Source organism: Hyperoodon ampullatus, assembly GCF_949752795.1.
Source record: "Hyperoodon ampullatus genome assembly, contig: scaffold_433, whole genome shotgun sequence".
Classification (NCBI taxonomy): Eukaryota; Metazoa; Chordata; class Mammalia; order Artiodactyla; family Ziphiidae; genus Hyperoodon; species Hyperoodon ampullatus.
Genome location: NW_027640472.1, coordinates 139,829 through 161,010, shown reverse-complemented (window position 1 = coordinate 161,010; position 21,182 = coordinate 139,829). Strand labels below are relative to the sequence as shown.

At 36.9% G+C, this 21,182-nt stretch overlaps 1 pseudogene across 1 annotated transcript in view; it reads left to right on the top strand.

Annotated features, from left to right (window-relative positions):
* The window catches only part of LOC307070122 (ferritin light chain-like), a 57,752-nt pseudogene that overhangs the window by 2,719 nt on the left and 33,851 nt on the right, over window positions 1-21,182 (top strand). Inside the window, exon 2 of the transcript in view lies at window positions 623-746. The product of the transcript in view is annotated as a ferritin light chain-like (transcript). The remainder of the gene's footprint in view (window positions 1-622; window positions 747-21,182) is intronic.

Genomic DNA, 21,182 nt, shown 5'->3' with positions numbered 1-21,182 from the left:
GGCCACAACAGTGAGAGGCCCACATACAACAAAAACAAACAAACAAACAAACAAAAAAACAAACTTGTACCTTTACTCCAGAATAAGAAATCAAGGGGGATCAATCTATTAAAAAGATATTAATATTCCCAGACTCTGTGGCCTTCAGTATTTTCTTTTTAAGAAGATTCACCTAGTGCAAATCTTATAAATATTTTTACCATTTAATATGCCCAGACAAAATGGATACAAAAATTAGATAAAAGAGAAAACAACAAAAACAGATCCCCTTTGTTTTCAAAACATTTGATGTTTACATCAAAATATTTTGTTGAAAATGAAGTGATTTTTAATCTATAGTTAAAAGATACTATAATGATATTTAGAACATATTACAGATCTGGATTTTTACAAATAGATTTTTATTTAAAACAGGTCTCACACTGATATCAATAAACCAGGCACTCTAGAACAAAATGTGGAGAGATGGCAATTATGCGATGACTTCTTAATACTCCAAGGGAAAAAGATTTTTTCCAAAGTAATCCATCTACAATATTAACCCTTCAGATCTACTCCCCTTGATAGGTTTCAATATTATTTTCTCTTTTATACACATTTACTTTATAATTAACTCCTACAGGAGGACATTTCTGGAAATGTTCCCAGATATCTACAGCCACACTTTCTGTCATGATCACACCATGGAAAAAGTAGGGAACATCCAGATCCTGATGATCCAGGGGTTTCATAATTACCCCTTTGAGGTCAGTCAGAATCATCATCATTCCCAGAACAGGGTCGGTCTTTACATTTGTGCCCCTAGACATGCAGATTGTAACACTACCCACCCAAAGGCAAGTTGTCTTCCTTACTCAGGTTTGCAGGGGCACCACTCACTGTGGTAGCTAGAAGAGTCCGTTGCCCCCAACCCGGACCTGCATTCTGTACTCTCCACAGACACATCGTACTACAGATATACCAGTGGTGCTGATGAAACTTCCAGAAAGCTATAAAATAATGCATGCCAGGCACGGTAGATGAGGATTTAGAAAATGCTAACATCTTCTCTAGGAAATAAAGGTGACATACCAATGTGGCTTTAAGCATTTTTGTGCATTAGCTGGCCCCCTGGATCTGGGAAAAAGCATCTGATTTTAAAGTTTCTCAGCCTCATTCTCTGCAATGAAATCTGAAGCTCTTCCTTCCTTCTCTGAGTCCAGAAGCTGGAATTGATACAGTCTGCTCTCTGTGATTTGTCTCTACCATTTGTTTCCAGTGACCACTTCAACTCAGATATCTCTCAGTTCAGGGATCACTCCTAAACTTCAGGAAGAAGGTCACTGCCCTTTTTATTCCCACCACAATTTTATGCTAGTAACCCTTTACAGTGTCAATAAATTTATTTTGTAGAATGTGCCCCCTGGACTCCACCTGCTAAATCTGTTTTTTGGGCAAATCATTTGTTACTTAGCTAAACAAATTTTATAAAATCATATTTCATAAAATTGTATTTTATAAAATGTTACTTTCTTATTTTATAAAATTGGTAAATCCAGGGATTTAGGTTTAATTATTATTTTTAAAAATGTTGGTACTCATTTTGCCAATTTTTCTCTTTTACGTATATCAGAAAATATGTTAAGAACTCAACTGTGAAGATACCACTATTTTTATTTTTTCTCACTTTTTGTACTTAACTTTTATAACAAACCTTTATTATTGCACAGGAAACAAGAAAGTTTGTTCCTTGGAAAACATCAGTCCTAAGAACGTACTAAGTTAAAGCTTAGCATGTTAGATCTGCGAGGAGCCTTGTCTTTTTTTTTTTTTTTCGGTACGCAGGCCTCTCACTGTTGTGGCCTCTCCCGTTGCAGAGCACAGGCTCCGGACACGCAGCCTCAGCGGTCATGGCTCACAGCTCCAGCCGCTCCGCGGCATGTGGGATCTTCCCAGACCGGGGCACGAACCCGTGTCCCCTGCATCGGCAGGCGGACTCTCAACCACTGCGCCACCAGGGAAGCCCAACCTTGTCTTTTTTTTAATGATGCTTTTTTCTGAATTGGTAAAAAAAAAAAAAAAAAAGCCTTAAGGCTTAGGAACAGAAGCAAATTGAGAATTAAAATGCAAATCATTCAAATGAAGTTTGTCAGAACAGTTTGTGTGTGGAGAGGACAGCTTCTAGGCACTTCAGAGAAACCAGCAGGACAGAATTGAGAATAGCCAGCATCTTACAGGGCTTCTCACAGAAATGCTTTAATGCAAAGAGGTGACTGGATTTCACAGGGAGACCAGGGAGAGGATGCAGAGATAATTAAATCACATTCAAGCACCTGTTTACCTGGGAGGTAAGTTCCTTCATATTGTGGTCAGATGCTGTTTAGGGGGACACTGGTGCAGGGGAGGTGTTGGGAGGATGAACTCTTTTCTGAGTGATTTTGCAATTGTGAAATTTCATCCAACAGAGATGCTAGAAAAATTTGCTCCTAGTAGCGAGCGTCCAACATGATATTTTGGGACAAAAATGTGTATTTGGAAGAATTTTTCACAAAAGAGCAGTGATGGGAGGAAAAGATTCATATGGGCCTGGCTAGTAATATTCTTCCTTCACAATTTTCTTGTGGGTTCCTGAGGCCTGTTGTGACTGCTTGGAGACCTGGTCCCCAAGCAATGGCCCTCTTTGTCATACTCAGGGTAAGCCAGGAAGTTGCTTGTCTGAAGCAGAAAAGGTTCTCCCTTCCACTCATGTCCTCTTGCTGATCAGATGAACACATGGCATCAGCTACAGCTGAGAGGTGTTTGTTAACTACCTTTGTTTCATAGGACACAACTCATATATACTCTACAGTAATGTTTATCACTGTCTTTTATAATCTCAAGGTAAGAAGTAATCAGTGTTAAAATCATTCTACTGGAATAACAAAGCACATGATTTTTTTTTTCCCTAATAGTGATTGTATTTGTTTGCTAGGGCTGCCATAACAAAAGACCACACTGGCTACTAGGTGGCTTAAACAACAAAAATATATTTTCTCAGAGTTCTAGAGGCTAGAAGTCCAAGATCAAAGTATCAAGTTTAGTTTCTTTGAGGTCTCTCTCCTTTGATGGCTACCTGCTCGCTGTGTCCTCACATGGTTGCCCCTCAGTCTGTGCATGTCTGTGTTCTAATATTCCCCCCTTATAAAGATACAAGTCATACTGGATTAGAGTCCATCCATATGATCATTTTACCTTAATTTTCTCTTCCAAAGCAGTATTTCCAAGTAGAAGTTAAGCTTACTGTACAAGCAATCAGGTATTTAATAAGAGGCATTGCTATGGAGACAAAAAAACAATGGTTAATAACTGAGGCAAATTTCATATCAGTTTTTGAGTTCTGAGGGTAGACAGTTGAGAAGATCTCTAAATGTCAGGGTTAAAGCATCTTTTGTAGTTTGAATGTCCATCAGATGTTCAGGTAAACTTTCTGAGTGGTCCATATAGCAACAGGAACGAAGAAGACTGTCTAAACATGAGCTGCTGTGGAGATTTCTCTGAAGTTTATATTAAGATATCTACCTTCAGTATGCAGGACTTCAGAAAAAAAGGCAGTTTTAGTTTCAATTATTCCAAGTCAAAAGGGTGGGAGAAAATTTGGAAACACTAGTTTGGAGAGTTGTAGTCAGGTAGTGGAGGAAACTAGAAAAATTCAGGATACAGTCCAGTTTTCAGGTAATTAACAAAACTTCAAGGAAAATTAATAGCACTAGAATCTAATATCCACAATATGTATTTTGATTTCTATCGAAAGATAATTTTTCTCTCTAAAATCACCCTCATTTCTATCAAAGATAGCCAAATTAAGACAAATTTGTTTGCAAAATAAGTCTAGATTCAATAAACTTGGTCTTGTTTATATAAGTATAGCAAGGATTGTGACTGACCATATAGGCTTATTTTTTATTTTTATTTTTTGCTTTTATTGAGAGAATTTATTGCCTCTCTCTCCTCCCAATAGCTCAAACATGAAGAAGCAACATCAGAGGAAGACAGACAGACAAATGGCTCTTTGAGTTTGTCCTGCTTGGCATTGGTGAAGGAAGAGGCAGCTTTCTCAAAGTTTTTATCTGCTTAATAGGATGTAGTAGAGAAAGGGAACGAGGAAAGTCAGAGGATAAGTGAACAGGCTCTGCACCTACCAAGGATGTGTTATCCTCCTAATCGTCCCAGTAGGAATATTCCATTCATGTTCTTTGATCTGATCCTTGCATTGGAAGACACTTCTTTTTTTAATCTCTTTTTTTAAAATTTAATTTTAATTTTATATTGAAGTATAGTTGATTTACAATGTTGAATTAGTTTCAGGTGTACAGCAAAATGATTCAGTTATACATATACACATATCCATTCTTTTTCAGATTCTTTTGCCATATAGGTTATTACAGAATATTGAGTAGAGTTCCCTTTGCTATACAGTAGGGTCTTGTTGATTACCTATTTTATATATAGTAGTGTGTATATGTGAATCCAAACTCCTAATTTATCCCTCCCCATACCTTTTCCCTTTAGTAACCATAAGTTTGTTTTTTAAGTCTGTGAGTCTGTTTCTCTTTTGTAATTAAGTTCATTTGTATCATTTTTTCAGATTCCACAGATAAGTGATATCATATGATATTTGTCTTTCTCTGAATTACTTCACTTAGTATGATAATCTCTATGTCAATTCATGTTACTGCAAATGGCATTATTTCATTCATTTTTATGGCTGAGTAATATTCCATTGTATATATGTACCACATCTTCTTTATCCATTCATCTGTCAGTGGACATTTAAATTGCTTTCATATCCTGGTTATTGTGAATAGTGCTGCACTGAACACTGGGGTGCATGTATCTTTTGGAAGTATAATTTTCTCCAGATACATGCCTAAGAGTAGGATTGCTGGATCATATGGTAGTTCTATTTTTAGTTTTTTAAGGAATCCCATAATATTCTCCATAGTGGTTGAACCAATTTACATTCCTACCAACAGTGTAGGAGGACTCCTTTTCTCCACACCCTCTCCAACATTTTTGTAGTCTACAGTTTGTAGATGTTTTGATGATGGTTACTCTGACTGGTGTGAGGTGATACCTCATTGTAGTTTTGTTTTGCATTTCTCTAATAATTAGCGATGTTGAGCAGATCTTCATGTGCTTTTTGCCCATCAGTATGTCTTCTTTGGAGAAATGTCTGTTTAGATCTTCTGTCCATTTTTTGATTGGGTTGTTTGCTTTTTTGATATTGAGCTGCATGAGCTATTTGTATACTTTGGAGATTATTCCATTGTCAGTCTCATCATTTGCAAATATTTTCTCCCATTCTGTAGGTTGTCTTTTTGTTTTGTTTATGGTTTCCTTTGCTGTGCAAAAGCTTTTAAGTTTTATTAGGTCCCATTTGTTTATTTTAGTTTTTGTTTTCTTTCCTCTAGGAGGTGGATCCAAAAAGATATTGCTGCTGTGAAAGAGTGCTCTGCCTGGATTTTCCTCTAAGAGTTTTATAATATCCAGTCTTACATTTAGGTCTTTAATGCATTTTGAGTTTATTTTTGTCTGTGGTGTTAGAAAATTGTTCTAATTTCATTTTTTTACATGTAGCTGTCCAGTTTTCCCAGTACCACTTATTGAAGAGACTGTCTTTTCTCCATTGTATAGTCCTGCCTCCTTTGTCATAGATTAATTGACCATAGTTGTGTGGGTTTATTTCTGGGCTTTCTATTCTGTTCCATTGATCTATATTTCTGTTTTTGTGCAAGTACCATACTGATTACTGTAGCTTTGTAATATAGTCTGAAGACAGTGAGCCTGATTCCTCCAACTCCATTTTTGCTTTCATAGTATGCTTTGGCTATTTGGGGGTTTGTGTTTCTATACAAAGTTTAAAATTTTCTGTTCTAGTTCTGTGAAAAATGCCATTGGTGGGGGCTTCCCTGGCGGTCCGGTGGTTGGGACTTCACCTTCCAATGAGGAGGATGCAGGTTCGATCCCTGGTCAGGGAGTTGGCATCCCACATGCAATGCAACCAAAACAAAAAACAAAAAAAACAAAAACAAAAACATAAAACAGAAGCAATATTGTAACAAATTCAATAAAGACTTTAAAATGGTCCACATGAAAAAAATCTTAAAAAAAAAATTCCACTGGTAATTTAATAGGGATTGCATTGAATCTGTAGATTGCCTTAAGTAGTATAGTCATTTTGACAGTATTGATTCTTCCAATCCAAGCACATGGTATATCTCTCCATCTGTTTGTGTCACTTTCGATTTCTTTCATCAGCATCTTAGAGTTTTCAGAGTACAGGTCTTTTGTCTCCTTAGGTAGATTTATTCATAGGTATTTTTTCTTTTTGATATGATGGTAAATGGGATTCCTTCCATAATTTCTCTTTCTGATCTTTTGTTTTTAGTGTATAGGAATGAAAGAGATTTCTGTGAATTAATTTTGTATTCTGTGACTTTACTGAATTCATTGATGTGGTATATCACACTGATTGATATGAGCCTGTGAGCCATGGCCGCTGAGCCTGCGCGTCCGGAGCCTGTGCTCCGCAACGGGAGAGGCCACAACAGTGAGAGGCCCGCGTACCACGAAAAAAAAATCATAAAATGGGGCTTTCCTGGTGGCACAGTGTTTAAGAATCTGCCTGCCAGTGCAGGGGACATGGGTTCAAGCCCTGGTCCAGGAAGATCCCACATGCCGCAGAGCAACTAAGCCCATGCGCCACAACTACTGCGCCTGCGTTCTAGAGCCATTGAGCCACAACTACTGAAGCCCATGCACCTAGAGCCCATGCTCTACAACAAGAGAAGCCACTGCAATGAGAAGCCCATGCACCACAACAAAGAGTAGCTGCCATTCGCTGCAACTAGAGAAAGCCCACACACAGCAACAAAGACCCAATGCAGCCAAAAATAAATAAAATAAATAAATTTATTTTTAAAATCATAAAATATTATAACCATCTTCTTCAGTTTACTTAGTCCCATGTAATTAATTCTTGTTTTGTTTGATCTTTTGTTAGAAGTTTTATGAAACCATCAATTTCTCCATTAGGGTTTTGTAAATTCTTACTCAGTTCAGTGTAATGATTTGAAATTCATCAGAAACTTGTGTTCTAGAATACTTGTTAGATCCTTTTCCATGAATTTCTCTGAACATGAAACACATTTTCAGGAAGCTTTTGTAAAAGCATCTGAGTAAAACCATTGTCTAAGTGATAAAAGACAAATATCCATTACTAAAAATTTGATTCATTCTAATGGAATTGACAAGAAAATTTATCTCTGTGACACAAAACATTTAAGATAATAACTAGAATTATGACTGATAACATTATACTAGGACATATCCAATTTTAGGAATTTCATATACTTTCGAGAACATTTATATTAATAACATTCACCCTTATGATATAACCTAGAGTTTAGGATCATTTATTTAGCAATGCTTCCCATGTAAGTAACATACCAAATAAGCCTAATGACTTTCATAGCTCTCTTTTCTAATAAGATAAAACAAATCTTTTAAGGTGTTCCAAGGGGCCTCTGGAAAACCTGAACGTTATTTCCAGGTCAATAAGACTTCATTTAGAATTTGACTTGGGGGAAAATCTACTTTTTCAAAAATAAAAATGTTTTAAAACACTTTGTCAAATATGATCATATGTCACTGTGAATTAATAGTTAGTTATCAATTTAATCAAAGTGACAAAGATTCACATGTAAATACAGATAGTTAAATAGTGTAAAAAGACTTAGCTCTTTTAATATTGAAAGCACTCCGTTTTTCTTCAAAATTATCAAAGACTCATAAAGACAAAATGTACAATATTTGTTTTGCTAGACAGATTACATTAAATGTAAAAAGAAGTCTTTGTTTACAATTTCTCATTAAGAGCAGACCAATAATTAAGAAAATTTTGCAAAAAGAGAGAAAAAACAAATTTTAATTTTCTGCCAGCTTACTTTGGATATTAAAACTCAATCACTTTATTAAATTCATTCCAATCTTAGACCTGACTACACATAAAATTCCTTTCTAAAGATTCCTTTTTAACAAACCTCTTACAACTTTCTCTGTCCATTTTGATTTGTCCCTTGTTCTCTTTCCCATTTAGAAGTTACCAGCTTTAGGACAAAAATCACTTAACAAAGTTTTTACATTAACAAAAACATCTCCATACCTTACACTTTTTCTTACCCCAAAATATATTCTAATTTCCTTATAATTCCTAGTAGCTTTAACCACATATATTATTTACAATTCTTAATCCTTTGAAGCTTTAATTTTTTTGTAAAGATAAAGTTAAAAATTATTAACTGTGTAAGTAGTTTGTGGCTTGGCAAACTTATAAATACATTTCATAATTTCTAGAAACATATTCTACTTCATAGTACAAGCTTTTAATGAAGCACAAGACATGTTTACTAATAGAACCAAACATATTTAGTGTGTAATAAGAGGTCAAAAGTAGGTAAACTTAGACTCGTTCAGCAATTAATATTTCAGTATTTTGTCTTAGTTGGAAATGATCTAGACATTCAATTCATTTAATTTAACTTAGCAAAACTCTAAGGGTACAATTTATCAAAGACATTTAGAAAACTAATTAAGTTGACATAGCAAAAACAATTATTGCTAAAAAAAGTTTACCTAAAAGAATTCTTATCTTATGTCTATTTAATTAATTTGTTCTTAACAATCACTCAGATTACTCATGACAATTTCATAAGATGTTAAAGTAGTGTTAGCCATCATCTTAAATTATTATTATTATTACTTTTTTCTGAGAAATTTTGTAAAAGAGATAACATGAGCTTATTTGACTTTTAGTAAAACTACATAGCATAAAGCTATTATACTTAATGCTGATAACTCTTAAGATATGTCTGTATTAATTAAACCATTAAACCTGAACTAGATTTTACTTACCAAAAATTATCCTAGATCATGTGAATTTGAAAAATATTTGTATTCGTTTTTGTTATATTTTTGAGAATTTTTATATTGCTTGTTGGAATAAATTAAGTTTACTCACTCAGATAGCTACAGTCTTTTATTATTTATGGAGAAGACTTTTAAGTCTTCTTGCCCTTTAAGTGTACTTGCCCTTGATAAACAATTTGAAGGAGACTGTGATTTAGAGTTTGAGCAAGAGAGGGTTTTTCTGGTGGTTTTTGTTTAAAAAAAAAACCTCTTTCCTTTTTTTTCTTTAAATTTTAGTTTCAGGTTCTAACAATTGAGATAATCTGGGCTCAGTCTCAGGCAATGTGGCTGTGTTTACATTTCAAAGACATGGTAAGATTTATAACTTTAAGGGACAGAGAAAAAAGTGTAAATTTTCTTCTGTGAGTTTTGGAGTGTATTTTTCTATTATCATAAGTCTCAGGGTAATTATTATTTTAAAAACTTTTTCTTCTTAAGTACAGGACAATTTTGCTCCAATTAGCCTCAAGTTTTATAATATCTGCAAGAATTTGAGAGGAATAGGTTTCAGGGTTGGTGAAGATAAATGGGCCTTGACTTGTTCCTAAGTTGCATTTCTGGTTTTGTAGAGATTTGGAAGACAAAGATAATTGTTTCTATTAGCTCTTGAATATTGGCTTCCAACTGATCTTTTCCTAATTATTTGTAGGAGGGCCTAAGGAATTACTGAGGAGATGGGGCAATTTTTAAAATTTTTCTTAAAAAGGGGAATTCATGTTGGATCTTTAATTTCTGTTATTTCATCTTAATAACGATTCCCTAAGGCTAGCTGTTATACATTATTTTTCCTTTCAATTTGATCCTTCCATAAATACCAATATGACAGCTGTTTATGATGAGAGCTCTCAAAAAGGGAATCTTTTAAATACAGCAAATTTAAAGGATCCATCATCTGGCCATTGAGGAGTAAGACCTTTCATTAATTTCAAATAGTGACTCAAATCAGTAAGCCTTTTTATGGAACGACCCAGAGGTAACTTTTCAGGCTTAGAATAAATCCTTACCATGGATGAAATAAGCATACTTTCAGATGGAGAGGGCACGGATGATATAGCCCCTATAATGTGAAAATTCATTTCCAAGGATAACCTAAGAAAGCAAAGGCCTTCATTGCACAGGCAGTAAGGGTGGTATAATGCAAACTGTGTCCCTGGTCTCTCCTGGGAATTTGAGGCACCTCTGATCCCAAACCTACTAATCTGTGACACCAGGCATATGCTGCTGGAATGGGACTTTTCCAACACTAACAAGGCAATGAAGGTTGAAACAACAAAGGCCCCTTATGGACTGGGTCCCCTTAGGACAAACTCCTCTGACAGCTGGCACAACAAGACTAGAGTGTGCTGTTTATGACTTTGTGTCTCAGAACCCCAGTCAATTCAACTGGTTACCAGATGCACCCCAGTAAATACACCATCCAGATGGTGGAGACCAGAGAGAATATTCTCACTGGACAGAAAGCCAAACTCTCAGGACACAGAAAAATACAGAAGGAAAAATCTCATCCAGTTTTTATATAGAGGACTGACAGCAAAGTTTGTCTTAATAGGCACTGGACTGGAGAGAACTGTTAACTCACCAGTCTGTGAGGCTGTCTCAAACAGCAGGCTTATAGGGCCTATGCCTGTATTCTGCCCTATGGTTCTTTCTTCTTATGAAACATGACTCAGGAGACAGAGACAAAGAAAAACAGTGACTGTCTCTGGGAGGAAAGGATTAAGAAAAACTGAGACGAGATTACTCATTTCCAAAAACCAGATTTTCTATGTCACAAGGATCTTGCTCCATAAGTATTTTCTTCTGCTAATCTAAATTTAGACATAGAGAAAAGGAGACTCTTAAGCACTTTCCCTCCCACCAGACCTTACAGGCCTGGGAAGTTGAGGAGATAAGAAATTTTACCTTCTGCTGGCCTTTGTCCTGTGTCCTAGGATCTCTCAGCTGCAGCAGTCTTGTGGTGGGAAGCAGGGTTTAGCCAGCCTCCTGGTTGTCTCGTCAGCTGTTGAGGAGGAAGAAATGTCCCTGCCAACCTTCTTGAGTTAAAGAAGTCACAAGGTTTATACAGCCTTCTTGACCCTGCATTCCCTATCTCTGGTGCTAATGATGTCTTTCTACCTCCTGGTACAGGGAGGGCACCATTCACATGAGATATTAATTTCCTGCTTTCATGGAGACAGATAGGAAGGTCAGTGTGTCTCTCTTGCATCAGTCATTTCTTCAGTAACTTTAATTCAAAGGAATATTCCACTGAGGCATATTTTGGAGCATCCTGCCCTGGGCACCAACAAAGTCAAATGGTTTAGAGAGAAAGCAAGTCCCTTTGTCAGCAGTGACCTGTGCTCATGGTGATTGTTATTCCATCTCCACAATACCATTGGGCTGGGTGCTCAAGAAACAGAGCTGTGAAAACATGGCTCCTGTCTCTTATAATTTATAGTACCAATGTTTCAAAGAAAAAATTTTATTTAGTGCCTCCTTTGTGTTAGACAATAATGCTGGTATATTTTCAAGATATACAAATAATAGAAAGAGACATGTATGGTACTTGAATTGTAGTGAGACATTAAAAATTCCCCCCCCCCAAAAAATCTTTTTCCTTATACTTATAAGAAAAAAAAATGTAGATTCATTTTGGATAAGATAAAGAAAATTTATGAAGTGATAAATCTAACCTGAGAAAGTAGAAAAGAACACAGTACACAGGCTCTGAGCATTCTACTCACAGAAAATATTGTCCTGTTCTTTTGCAATATGGACTTGTTCCCCTGTCCCTATGTCTGTCTCTTCCCCTCTCTGTTTCTGCCCCTCTTCTCTCTCTCCCTCACACATACACACATTCACTCCCCTACAAAAAAACCCATTGACTAAATGCTAATTGGCAGGCACTGTGCTCAAACTGAGGCTACAGTGGTGAGTTAAAAACAGAGATCATTTTTCCATCCTCATCAAACGTATATTCCAAGATGGAGAAAGTGAATACTAACCAAAGAGTCACACAACCATAATATTGCAACCACAACTAACAACCATAACCACTGAGTTAAGCTAAGCAAGCCACTATTGTCAGCTTTCTCTCAACCCTCAGTAGAGTGTGTTCCACTTAAAGGCCTTGAGTAAGTCACTATTCTGTTGAGAAAATCCAGGAAATTTCTCAGTCTTCCACATCTGAAATTATGCAGTTTGGAATGTCAGGAACAAGAGTGAGGGGAAAGGTCATTCAGAACTGCAACTAACCAGTTTCTCTCTTTCTGACTGCTGCAATAACCTCCTGGTCTATCCTGTGTTTACTCCCATTCCTCTGGCCTGTTCACAGAGCTGCCAAAGTGGTCCCTTAAAATTTAAGCCTGATTGTGCCACTCTACACTCAAAATCATCCAGTGAATTCAGTTTAATTACAATAAATCCAAAGTTCTCACCAAGGCCTCAAAGTCCTGTTTGATCTGTTCTCCCCTTCTCCCATGTCTCTCTTGGCCTCATTCCTACCACTCTCCCCCTTGTTTTCTGTAATCCAGCCATATTGCTTCTTCTCCAGCTTTTACGAAAACACTACTTAGTAGACAAACAATTTAATTTAAATTGGGCAAAAAATTTAATAAGACACTTAACCAAAGAAGATACATGAATGGTAAATAAGCAACATTTTAAAATGTTCAGCATTATTAGTCATCAAAGAAAAATTAAAACCACAATGCAAATAACTTCACATCTACTAGGATGACTAAAATTAAAAAGATTGATAGCATCAAATGTTAGTAAGGATGGAGAACAACCAGAAGTCTCATACAGTCCTGAAGAAAATGTGAAATGATGTACTACTTTGGAAAACAGTTCGGCATTAATACAACCCCCTAATTTCACCCCCTAGGAATTTAAATTAGAAAAATATGTCCACACAAAATTTGTACATGAACGTTCATAGAAACAACTTTATTCATGATTGTGAAACTGAGTAGGATCCTGTGGGGCCTTCCCAGTGACAGACTCCCAGTGTTCCCTGCTTCTTGTTTGTAGAACAAAGCTTTAGTCTCCTAGGCCTCCCTTGATTTCCAGAGAGCAGTTAATGATTAGAGAACTGACAAAATTCAGAAACAAAGGAAAAGCAGTCAAGCAAGAAAAGTAACAATAGATTGAAAAACAGTGTTGTCTATATCCCTTTCTCCTCAAGGGATATAGATAACAGTCTGACACATATCCTTGATGTGGTGCTCCAAGGACAATGGTGCTTCAAGGACAAAGGACAACCCTCTCTGAAAAAGTGTCAGCTTACACCCCTTATCAGACCCTTAATTGCCCTCCCCACCATGTTGTGATGGTTATGAAATTCCTCAGCCCAGCTGGGCCATGAGACCTGTCCCAAATAAGAAAAGGCATCTTCCCTGTCCCACTGCCACCCTATAGAAGGAAAGTATATGTGCCTCGACCAATTAGTAAACGAAATTTTCACCTTGGAGCATTCCTTTGTTTTCTGGCTATAAAAACTGATCAATAGCACATGTTTGGGGTCCACTCCCCCAGACTACTAGGAAGTCAGCCTGCTGTTCTGGCAGAGACACTTTCCTCCAATAAATTCTATCTTCTTTACATTCTGCCTTGTGTCTGGAAATTCTTTTCCAACCCACGTATGGACCACGACACTTGAGCGTTTTTTGTAGACACTAAGGCTCTCCACCAGATGGAGGATTTGACTACATGCTGATCACAAGCATGTAGGTCCCAGACTGGTTGGAACAAGAAGGCTGATGATTAAGCTTCCCAAAATATCACCCTGTCACCTCTCCACCAACTAATCAAAAGAATGTCCATGAACTGATCATTCACCCTGAGACCCTCACTCCTAATGTTGTCTTTAGAAACACTTGCCCAAAAGTCTTCAGGGAGTTTGGGTCTTTTGAGCATTAGCTGCTTGTTATCCTTGCTTCGCATCCTGCAAATAAACACTGTACTTTCCTTCACCACAACTGGTATCAGTAGATTGGCTTTGCTCTGCATTGGGTGAGTGAATCTGTGTTTGGTTTGGCAATAATTTGGGCAACCATGAAGGGGCCACCATCCCTAGTGGGCATCTCAACCATAGCACACTGGCCCCTGACCAGTGGCAGCTCATGGATACTACTCAGCAGCTGCTTGAGCACCTTTGTCTCAGAGATGGCCCTGAACACTTGCCACTGACCAGGCATCATTGGCCCATGGCACTTTTGATTTCTGTGGTAAAGGGAAAAAGACACATGCTTTGCTGGTTGAGATTTCTCTAGTAAGTAGTGGAACTTGTGTGTGATAATACCAGGGTATTCATTCTCTTAGCCATTTGGGTCTGTCAGTGGCTAACCATTTCTTGGGATTTTCCCTTTTGGGCTGAGGAGTTTGAAACCCTGAGAGACTACATTTGTTTGTTTGTTTGAGATTTTAAGATTACCAGCCATAAACAACTGAGAATGGGTAATCAGAGCTCTGTTTCATCTTATATTCCCTACGGTGTATTTTGCAGAATCGGGAAATTCTTAGCTCTTAGTTTCATGGGCTCATACCCATGAAAAGGAGAAGGTGATATTTTTCTAAAATCATGTGGTCACAGTATTCTTTAGGCTCTGGAGAATAATGACCCAGATGGGGCACTTTTTGACATTCTAAAACTTGTTTTTGCGAATGAAAAAGCTGGCTTGTTAAAAGTATCTCTTCACTATTCTGACCAGAAGGAAACAAATCTTACTAGGAGGAACTTACATTTTTCTCCCTGTGCCTTTGAAATGTAAATGTTCTACCCTGGGCTCTAATGTACTCTCACTCACTCTTGTCTATACCATCACCAATTCCTGAGACTGAGGGGGGAAAAAAAGGGAGAAGAGTCCTTTTTAAACTCAGGCAGGAAAACTGTGAGATCTCTGTTTGTCTGGAATGTATGTATGTCCATGTGTACATTATAAATATATCTCTTTTCCTTTGGATGGTATTATCAAAGTTAGTTTGCAAATGAGCTCTATTTAATTGACTTAAAGGAAATTAAGCACTTACAGAAATTCTCAGAAATATAAAAGAAACTAACTTGAATGAATTTCAGATTCATGTGATCTGAAAAATATTCAATATTAAATTTGGGATAATGGCTGACTTGGTCTAATGTCTCATAAAGTTTTCTTGGGTAATCTAAACATAATTTTTGAGAACAAGTGAATAAAATAGAGGTAAATGAGACAAGAGTTTTTAGGTGAACTCTGGGAATAATTATGTTTTAGGAATGTCTACTTAAAAATAGCTTTTCTGGACGTTTTAGTAACTTGAAATTTTGAAGTTTAACTAAATTAAGCTAAATGATGAGAATTCATTGAATATCGAGGTCTTTTCCAAATAAAATAATATACTGAAATATTAATTACTAAACATTGGCTTCCTTTTACAGAGAAAGTAAAGATATTTAAGACTCTTAATAAATATGTTTGGTGTCACACTGAGACATTTTCCATAAGAAAGCACATATTTTTAGAAATTATAAATAGCATTTATTTATAAATTTGCCAATCTACAGAATGCTAATGTAAAGAACAGCTCATAATTGCTTACTTCTTAATTTTCACTAGGAATTTAGGTTTTTAAGACTTGAGAATTCTAATTAAATATGTAATTAAAGCCACTAGAAATAATGAGAACATTTTAGTATACAGGGTAATAGGATGTGTGTTTTCATTAAAAGAAGGTATGAAGAATAGGAATTTATTTTGTTAAAGAAAAAGGAAGTAATTTTCTCTTAAAGCTGGTTATTTCTAAATAGGAAATAAAATAAAGGGCAAGTTAATATGAATATAGAAAGTTGTAGATTTCTGGGGAAAAAGTAATCTTTAGAAAGAAATTCTATGTGTTGTCAGGACTCACTAAGATTAGAATGAATTTAATTGAGTAAATGAATTTTAAGATTAAAAGTAAAGTGGTACAAAAACTTAAAATTTTTTTCTCTCTCTGTTAAGAGAAAAAAGTTTTCTTGGAATATTGATTTGCTTTTGATTACAGATGGTAAATTTTCTTTACCTTTTAAATAATCTGTTATAACTTTCTGTACTTGCTTTTAAAATCTTTCATTGTAACTTTGGTTAAATGGATAAGGATTGTTTCACAGTGATCTGTAATCCTATTTGACCAAGTGTCTTGAAACTTTTTAACATTTTGGATAAACTTCTCAAGGAGAGAATCCTAATTAAAGATATTTTGACCTCTAGATAGCTTTGGGATGTTTCAGAGGACCCCTAAGTCATCTCAAAGAGAGATATTAAACTAATTAGGATTATTTGGTATGTTATGGGAGGCACTGTCAATTGATTAGAGATAAATGTATCTCCAACCTTCTTAGGTTATACATTTAGATTATACTAAATATCATTAATATAGATATTCTTATGTTATATGAAATTTAATAAAATTTCTAAAATTTGAATATGTCAAATTTGTATGTTACAGAAGTAAACAAATTTTTTTTTTGTCAATTGCATTTTAACCAGCTCTTTAACTGTGTCTTTTTAAGTCTTTTTATCATTCATAGATGCTTTTGCAAAAATGCTTCATCTTCAGGAAGATTCATACTAAAGACTTTCTGACAAGTGCAGGTTTCTGATAACTTTCAAATCATACCGTTGAATTGGGTAAGAAATTAAAGAATTCTAATGGAAATCCCGATGGTTTCATAAAGGTTAAGGCTGCAAACTGTAAACAGCTCAAATGTTCATCATCAAGTGAATGAGTAATTCACATCAGCAATAAAGGGGAATGAAATATTAATATACATAACATGGATGAATCTCAAAACATGCTGAGTGAAAGAAAACAGGAACCAAATACACACTGTTAGATTCTATTTATGTAAATTTGAGAATGGGAAAACTATAGTCACTGAAAGCAAATCATCATATCACTTTTGTAGGAAGGTGAGGATTGACCACAAAGGAGCCTAAGGAAACTTTCTGGGTAATGGAAATTTTCTGTATCATGATTGTGGTAGTGATTACACAACTGTATATATTTGTCAAAATTTATCTAACTGTGCTATACACTTAACATGAGTGCTATTAGTTGTATGTAAATTGTACCCCAATAGGGGTGATTAAAAGGAAATATATATTATGTATGACATATAAATATATGTTTACATATATTACATATATATCATGACAATAGAATAAAATATGTTCTTAGTGATTAAATTGCCATTTAGCCAACATCCAGAATGCCAAACATCCTTATTTTTTTCTTGTTTTTCCTTTCTCTAACCTTTCAAAAAGCATCATTTTTAATAGTCACATCAACATTGCTGATTAGATTTGCAGTAATTTGAAAACACAGAAGACATTCCTTTTAAAAATATAAACAAAAGCTTCTTTCATCTGCTCTCTAGATCTTTTTATTCTTATGCCACATTCTTTACACCAGTTGACCAATTGAGTTAGGCACTCATTTACTTTTTCACAAATCTTTGTTGTGTTTCTGCTAGTTCTGCATTAGGGACTATTAAGGAGGAAAACCGCTGACACAAAATGGTTTCATTTGTGCTGAAGCCCACGATACCACGCATATATTTAATACCTAACCTACTTGCAATTTCGACCTTCACCAGAAATGTTATCTTAATTCTGAAATCTGGAATTTTCTGGTCAGCACCAATGTGGTAATCTATCACAGGGGCCCTCTCCATCTCCCCCAACCCAAGAAGAAGAGGCAATCTGCAAGATAAAACTCAAGGCTTCCCTTCCCTACAAAGAGAAGATAGTACTGGTCCCAAATAACCTTTTTTTCTTTTGCTAATGACTTTCTTGCCCACCCTCCTTTCTATAAAAACCTTCCACTCTGTGTAACTTCTCAAAGTGCCCTTCTATTTACTAGATGAGATGCTGCCCAATTCATAAAGCATCAAATAAGGCCAATCAGATTTTCAAATTTACTCAGTTGAATTTTGTTTTTTATCAAGACATGACCTTAAACAAGATAAACGTTGCCCCTGTTTTCATCTCAGGTGGCCTCAGCCTGCAGCTGCTTGAAGCAGGATTTTGATTCCTGGCCAGAGATTGAAGTCAGGCCGGGGCAGTGAAAGCACTAAATCCTAGCCACTAGATCACCAGGGACTAGTGGCCAGTGACAAGGTCCTGGCCTGTCTGCTGTGTAGAAATGAATTTCCACAGAGATGGAAAGTAGTGAAACAAGTAAAGCGTTTATTAGGAGGACAAAGAATACATGTGGATAGACACATGGGCGGGCTCAGAGAGAGAGTTGCGCTCGCAGGGTAGTTTGAATCACTTTTATGGGGAATTTCTTCCGGGTTTCCTTTGACCAATCATCTTGCTTTGCCTGGTTCTGAGTCCATATTTGGTATACCTCAGGGTCCTCCCGTGTTCATGTGCATCTCTTAGCCAAGATGGAGTCTAGCGAAGAGGCCTATGGGTAGTTGACATCACTTACTATGGGGTGGTGCCCTCTCCCTTTTTGACCTCCAAGGAACCCTTCTGCACATGTGTAGCTGGGAAGGTCTCCTTGACTACGAGAATGAGGAACATCTAGTCTTTTATCTCTTATCTGGGCAGGGCACAGCCTCCTTTCTCGATTACCTGTTATTGATATTTTGGAGTTTCTGTCCAGAGGGAATGAACTCCTGCTGCTTACCCTGGGGCCCATCTATCTCCTGCCTCACTTTCACAGAACTCACAATCTGCTGTGAGAGACAGTCAGAATATGAGCACACACACACACAAATAATTTTAAAGCCCGATAGATTTGAAGTCAATAGAAAAGACATTGAGGGCTTCCCTGGTGGCACAGTGGTTAAGAATCCGCCTGCCAGCGCAGGGGACACGGGTTCAAGCCCTGGTCCAGGAAGATCCCACATGTCGTGGAGCAACTAAGTCCGCGAGCCACAACTACTGAGCCCGCATGTTGCAACTACTGAAGCCCATGAGCCTAGAGCCCGTGCTGCGCAACAAGAGGAGCCACCACAATGAGAAGCCCTCACACCGCAACGAAGAGAATCCCCTGCTTGCCGCAACTAGAGAAAGCCCACACGCAGCAACGAAAACCCAATGCAGCCATAAATAAATAAATAAATAAATAATAAATTAAAAAAAAAAAGAAAAGACATTGAAAAAGAAATGGGCCTCCTTTTGATAAGGAAGTCAGAGGTTTCTCTGTAACTTCTTTTGAGAACAATAAGCTGTGTCTTTTCCTTCTTCTACATTTTCTCTCCCCACTGCTGACCCCAACAAAATGCTGAAGATAGAATTTGCACTCAATAGATTACCTTTTAAATTGATGTAAAAGTATAAAGTATATTTAAGTGCATTAAAGTATGGAAGGGCATACATTTGGAGCATAAAAGCTCAGTACCTGCTGGAAATATCACATAATTGATGAATATAAAACTAATTATAAAATAGGGAAATTAAAAAGAAATTTCAGGCTGTGTAGAGACTAAATTAAGAGAACAATATCATATATAATAGCTGAATATTTTGGCATTTGAAATTGGAATTTAAAAAATAGATAAGAGAGGAAGAAATAGGAGTCTTAATTAATAACTGAAGGACAAAGGGGGGATAGGTAGCTTATTTAGCTTATTTCTGCCTTTTTAGTTGCAGAAAATATCAGTTTTGAAACCAGATATGGTTGCAATGTATTAGTTCTGCACAAAGTGCTAGGATGAGTTTCCCCACACCCACAGTTTGGGGATAGTGCTTTACTCATAACTCATCTTTCATGCATTTGCCTCAATTCTTGTGGAATACAGCTGGACTTGCAGCTCATAAATGTGACCTTTGGATGTGTTTTAAACACTACTGAACTCCATTTTAATTTTACATATTAAAGCCTCTGGGCTCTATTTACTCTTTCATTCTATAACATTCATTTATCTTATGAAAAACGCTGTGAATCACTGTTGGTCTAGCATTTTTTTTTTCACTTATTTGGATGATTTTTAGAATCCAAACTGTATTGTTATTTATCTTGGAAAACAGAAACACTTTCGGGAGTCAGTTCTCTGAGTCCCAAACCCCTCACCTGACACCCTCTTGTGGTGCTGTGCCCTGGGGGGGAGGATACAGCAGGATCTGCAGGTGGAGAGGCCTAGAGAGCTGAGGGTATTATGTGTCTGGTTTATCGCCAAGATTAGTCAAGCCCCAAATTATAGTGTTGAGGGAGAAATTTTTCACGTAATGAGGTATGGGGAAATCATTTAGGCTTATACATGGTTCAGTCTAAACTTTGTGTGAACTGAAAGAGCCTGTCAAACACACACAGCACATCTGCTTTAACCATTAAGGAAAAGAAATGTCTGATTCAAAAATAAGGGTAAATGACTCCCTTCTTATGATGTCCATGTTAACACCCTCTCGAAGATGAGGTTCCTTTCCCACGTACCAGGATCCTACTGTCTCACTATATATGTACTAAATCTGTCTCTTTTGAAATCTTTAAGGAATATTCCCCTGTCATGTTTGATGTATGTTCTTTGTTCTGATAAAGTATAAGACTACCATGCTTCAGTGGAGAAGTTCCTTAGAGCCTTTTGAGGGGCTGCCTCCCAGATTATAGCCCTCAGCTTGGCTCAAATAAAACGATTTTCTGTTCCTATTATAAATTCTTTATTATTTCCCTCCACAGTGTGTTATTCCTTATGAAGTCCAGCTGTTCTAGGCTGACACCAAGCCACCCTGAAGCAGCCATCGTGTCTTCATTGCCTCTTTCTCACATCTGGGTCCTTGAAGATTGCTGACATCACACTTGCTTGTCTGTGTCCATGGAACCCAGGGCAGAGCCCAGGTCCTCCCACCAGGGCCCTGGATTCTGGTACCAAACCCAGGAGAAGGTGTGCTCTAGTTATATCAGCCTCACCTGGCACCAAGGCCAAGATCGTCATGTGTTTTTTCCCAGACTTCTTCTGTGGGAAAGGGTTTACTGACGTTTTGTTTTCCCTAGTTCACCCTAGAGAGATGCAAGGAGGAAGTCTGATGCAGACTTTCCAGCTTACAAACATCTGAGGGCTGTGTCTCAGGTCAGGATCAATGTTCCCTTTTCCATGGGCATTCAAGTCAGTGAGGCAGCCTGACTTGAGGGCCAGGACTCTGCCTCTGTAGTCCTGGAGTTGATGGCTGAAGGCTGGGGACAGGGGCGCTGCAGTTCTGCTCAAGGGGAATTAAAGGCCAGAAAGCCCTGGTTTCTGCAGGAGTCTGATA